The following is a 5569-nucleotide window of genomic DNA, read 5'->3' as shown; positions in this document are numbered from 1 at the left end:
TGCTACATCAAAACCCAGTGAACCTTAACAGCGGCAGACGAATGGATACTTCTGGTTTCAGGGTGTTAATTGTGGACAGGTGCTTTCAGTCGAACAGCCTGGATCCAGCCCTCTTTCCTTGAACTGAAGTGACACTGTTTCTTCCAAAATCTGGATTAATGTTGTCCGTAATTAATAATGACTTTGTTGTTGTGTTTCAACAAATAAAGTCACTCTTGCCTTGTTCCTCTGACTATATAGTGTGTAATTACTGGATGTGTGAGTGTCTGCAGTCATTGGTTTTCATTATTTTAAAATTACAGTGGTGACAAAATATTATTGAAATAAAGGCTGTGCACAGCAAGGACGCTTCAGTTATTATTCTCAAATTAGATTTCATTATGACAGAAGTTTAGGTATTAAAATGCATCATGCATTGTGTCATTGCTCCTGTATAAACGTGTCTGGAGACGGAGCACTAATGCATGTGCTGGACCATTGCATGACCCTACTTACGACATGAGAAACTTATGTGGTTAAGGGTAAAATGACCAAAATATAAATTATAATAATCACATGCATGTTATTGCTTTCAATACAAAATATTCAGCTCCAATAAACATTTTGAATGTTTTTTTCTCCGTGAAGTCCACTTCTGAACAAATGATGTTAACTTCTACTTTTCTGATGTCACATTAAAAAAATTAAATAATAATAATTATACAATAATCGACAAAAATCCACAAAGTGGAGACTAATAAGAAATTGACATGTTGCTATGCTAATGGCACAACAATCTGATAAACACTATTTAACAATCTTGATGGTATTAAATTAAATATGTGTACATTTAAAATCAATATAACTCATTCACCATCTTGGCTTTGTTTTTGTTTTTACTTTTTTGCAAAGCATTCTGGGATTGTCTTCTCTATGATGGATATGTACAATCCCAGCTAACAAAATATGTTCTAAAGCTATAATGTAAATATGTTACATGAGCTAAAACGTTTCAGAAAAAAAATTCTAAGAACATTTTTAAAGTCAAAGTCCTGTTTCCTGCTAGCTGGGATTCTACCTTTGGCCAAAACTGGGCATCTTAACCCTTTCGCACGTACGTTCTTAAAAATAAGACTGGCAGCCTGGCGTGAGTTTTTTTATTGCGACCGTTATTATGCAATGACATGCGTTCTAATTTCCATGGTAACACACATCAACCTTGACACGTGAGTTTTTGCAGTGACGCAGTCACAATGGCGCTCGTGGTGGATGACCGCGTGCAGGTGAGCGCTCTATGAATGTTTTGCTTTATTTTTTTAATTCAAAACCTTTCACATTATTTGTTAGCGTGTACACACTATGGTTGACATGTTTATGTTGCTATTTTTTCCCCACTGCTTTGAATTTCGCTTGCACACGGCATTTTGCATCTCCCTCACAACATCCGCGTGTCAAATGGTGAGTATATTTTAGTTTTTTTCCTCCTATTTTGGAGCACATATAATTATTTACAAACATGCAATAAATATGAATAAAGATATTTAAAAAATTCTCTTGTAAAACGAACAGTACTCAAAAATGTGGACGTTCAAATGTCATGTTTGTCATTTTGCACATTGCAAATATGCTCCGTGCATTCGGTAAAGTTATTAGGGTTCAGTTGGCTTGATACGTAACATGAATATATTATTTGTTTTAGTGTTTATATTGTTACTGAGTTTCATATTTCACTAGCAAAGCAGAGAAAAGCTATATGGTCACGCCTCACTGACTATTAGCTTGCATATAGTTTAAGTTACATGATGTCAAATGCATACATGATGACCTTTTCTCTGCTTTGCTAGTCAGAATGTGTTGTATAAGTTTAGCATAATTAAAACGTATGTCTTTTGTTAAAAAGAAATTGCAAAATGTACACATTTCATTCATGTTTTATTAAATCTCCTCAATTTAAGCTAAATGTTTTTTTGTTTAGACTATTATACATATATACACTTTCTAATAAAATTACAAAACAAATTATAAATATAATTGCAATGAACAACAATCAAAATAGTATTATAAACAAAACAATAAATATACTGTTCTCCAGCAGCCCTCTCATCAGGTTCGTCTTGAATTGCAGGGAAGTGTTTTCCTTTCCTACTCACAGTAGAACAAATCGATAGGGCGTAAGGAAGAGGATAGAATAGTATGTGACAGTGTGATCTGTTTATTATTGTACATTTGTTTATAGAGGGTATGCATGTGACCTCACCGTCAGCTGGCATGTAAACACCTTATATCTTATACCTTAATCGCAATATTGCCTCTCTGACCAAAGTGCATGTGCGCGGACATATACGGATGCTGTGCGTTGTTCACACAACTTCATGAATGAACTCTGTGACATTATTCTGAAGTTTTCTCTTCTCCAAATCACTAAACACTGTCAACACAACCCGCTGTGCAGTCTCTGCTCCTTATCTTCATCCAGATGGAGAGAACGTGACGACAACGTAGGCCAACCCGGCATTGCGATGTTCATCAGGGTGCTGAATAATATCTTGTACAGCCATAAAGATGTATTTTGAATTGCTAGCAGATTTAAACAATGGCCAGTAACATGCATGATGTATGCCTATATGAGTGTGGTATAACTTATTAGCAAATAATAAAAACTATTAGAAGAGAGATTTAAAAAAAACCTGTTATAATTTAATTAATTCTTTATTTAGTTATAATTGAATTAAAATATTTTAGTTATAATTAAATTAATTTATGGACTGACACAATCTGTTCAGTAAACCACTGTTTAAAAAAAAAAAAAAAAAAAAACTATTTTATATTTAGTTTTCTCTCCCCTGCTGTACCGAACCGTGACTTCAGAACCGAGGTGCATACCAAACCGTCAGTTATGTTTACCATTACACCCTTAGTATATTGTATTTATTTAAAGCATTCACAGGCAAATTTGATTTATGTATTTTACTGGTTTCAAAATCAGGCATGTAAAAATGCCAGGAAATGTTCTTGTCAATATCCATGGATCACTGGATCTTTGGTAAGTTTTAAGCACCACTATATCAAGTCTAAGCTTTAGTTTAAACTGAAACTTGTTTACTCGTTGTTTACACCGGTTCCCCTATTAAATCCAGTCACGCAGCAGCTCTTTTGCCACTCACTCAGGAAAGTGACATCCATGCATACCCTTTATAACACTTTTGTTTACATTAATTGAAAATGTGATCAATTTTTTTTATCTTGTTTATATTCTTTGATTTATAGAAATATCTTACCAGTAATTTGCCGGTAGACAATGTGGCTGTTCAGTAAAACTGTGTCAAGTAGGTGAAAGAAGATATTTTTGTACCACTTGGTAGACTTTCTGGTGCATTCAAGAAAACCAGTCATCATGTCCGCTTTGTCAACTGCTCCCATCTTTTTGTTGTACACCAGCACACAGACTGGCTTCATCTTGGCTTGCCCAGTGATGTGATCCAGCTTCCCTGTGGCTGCCATACCAGTTGGGTGGACAGTGGTAAGGACATGGACGTCTCTCTTATCATGCTATTTGACTGCCAACTGTGATCCATTTTCCTTGAGTTCCACATTACCCTTTGTCATTCTACAGGCGAATGTTGGCATCCCTTTGCGGTTTGCACACACAGTCCCACAAGCTCCAGTGCCAAGAGACAAGGTTCTGGAAAAGTGTGGGACTACTGTACCAGTTATCCACATAAAGGACATGACCCTTTCTGAGGTAAGGTCCTAGTAGTGTCATTACAACAGACCCAGAAATCCCAAGTCCTTGGTGGTGTTTTATGGCACTGGTAGATCTGGAGTAAATGATCATGTCCTGCACATAACCAGTGAGCACATCACACAAAACAAAAAACTTGACCCCAAATCTGTGCCGTTTAGATGGAATGAACTGACGAAATGCCAGCCTGCCTTTCCACTTCATCAGAGATTCATCAACACACAGATCCCGGTATGGCACAAAAATGCGATGAAAGGAGGAGGTGAGAGCAGTAAAAATATTTCTGATTTTTTTCAGAGGGTCATTTAAAACTGCTGTTGCATTGTTTGAACAGTGAAGACAGCAGAGGAGCAGAAGGAATCGGTCCTGTGAAAACAAAGACCCGAAAAATGGTGTCAAGAGCATGGGGTCTGTGCTCCAGTAATCCTGAGCTTGAAGGTTCGGGGGAAGGTCTTCATCACTGTCACTCTCTGCCTCACTGTCAAAATTCTCCTCATCAGAATTAAAAAAAACTCCTCTATTTCCTCACTTGTCAGTTGTCTTCTTTTGAAAAAATTGTCTTGCTTTTTCTCTGAAGTAGTTAAAAACTGGTAAATTGTATTAAAATTGTGTCTGCAGTGGGTACCAACGCGAGTGTGAGGTAACAGTGACATAACTTGTCAGCAGGAAAAAATGCTTGCAATGCATGTTTTACATTTAAATTTATGCATTTGGCAGACGCTTTTATCCAAAGCGACTTACATTGCATTTTAAGGTACACATTTTACATTTTTGTCAGTTTTTGCTTTCCCTGGGAATCGAACCCATGACCTTGGCGTTGCTAGCACTATGCTCTACTGTTTGAGCTACAGGAAAGGTTTTATTTTATTATTTTTCATTAAAATATTTTCAAACTTGTTAACTAAATTTAAATGGATGCAAGTTAACTCCTTATGGTTTATGTACTTATTAAAAATATATAAGTTAGAATAGATGTTCTGTAATTTATCACTAGCTGTGGGTGTGGCGCCGTCATGTGTTTACAACAGTACCAGGGAGGCAGTCAGCTGGATTTGCGACACAAGATCACCCACTTCTCCTGATTATATGTGACATTACATGAGGGAACAGCCCTAGACTGATCGTACACATGAAATGGTAGTAAATGATTGTGTTAGTTGATATGTAATGTTATAGCGGGCTAACGTTATGGGCATTTGTGCCGCGATTATGTGTTTACAACAGTGCCAGGGAGGCTAAGCTAGCTGGATTTATAACACAAGATCACCCACTTCTCCTGATATATGTGACATTACGTAAGGGAACAGCCTAGACTGATCGTTCACGTCAAAGGGTAGAAAATGATTGTTATTTGATCGGTAATATTATCACGGGCCATTTATAACACTGATATCTTGCTGTTATATATAGTAGTATGCAGTTACAAACTATATTTAGTGTTTGCTGATATTTTTGTGGTTGTGTAATATAATTTGAAGTGTATGAAACCTAAAATAAACATTAAAAGACACCGAGCGAAGTCAGTCTTTCATTCACTCAGTCTTTGGCTCAGCGCCAGTCAGCGCGCTAAAACAGATTTTAAATTTTGAATTCGGCAGTTGGTCACTGAGCGTTCTAATCGCACCGGTATGATCGTACGCACCAGGGACCAGCACAGAATGATCATACGGGTTTGATCGTACGTGTCAAAGGGTTAAAGCTTACAGATACCAGCATTCGGCTCTAGAGGGAGCACATTGTACGTTAAAATTAGGGCTGTCAATCGATTAAAATATTTAATCGCGATTAATCACGATTGCCATGAGTTAACCCGCGATTAATCAGGAATAGCAATTAGCAATTGTAAAT

At 36.8% G+C, this 5569-nt stretch overlaps 1 long non-coding RNA gene across 7 annotated transcripts; it reads left to right on the top strand.

The window, feature by feature from the left end:
- Positions 1 to 1078: 1078 nt before the first annotated feature.
- LOC137064097 (uncharacterized) lies at positions 1079 to 4245 on the top strand. Of its 7 annotated transcripts, none has more exons than XR_010901493.1 (7): positions 1079 to 1262; positions 1453 to 1619; positions 3247 to 3305; positions 3418 to 3499; positions 3593 to 3721; positions 3883 to 3952; positions 4056 to 4245. It is a non-coding gene; the product is annotated as an uncharacterized lncRNA (long non-coding RNA). The 7 variants fall into 7 exon arrangements; XR_010901490.1 differs by having other exon boundaries at positions 1453 to 2170; XR_010901487.1 differs by having other exon boundaries at positions 1453 to 3305.
- The last annotated feature ends 1324 nt before the right edge of the window (positions 4246 to 5569 follow it).

The sequence above is a fragment of the Pseudorasbora parva genome, chromosome 24, assembly GCF_024679245.1.
Source record: "Pseudorasbora parva isolate DD20220531a chromosome 24, ASM2467924v1, whole genome shotgun sequence".
Lineage (NCBI taxonomy): Eukaryota > Metazoa > Chordata > Actinopteri > Cypriniformes > Gobionidae > Pseudorasbora > Pseudorasbora parva.
Note: the sequence above shows the minus strand (reverse complement) of the source record. Positions and strands in the feature narration are given on the sequence as shown.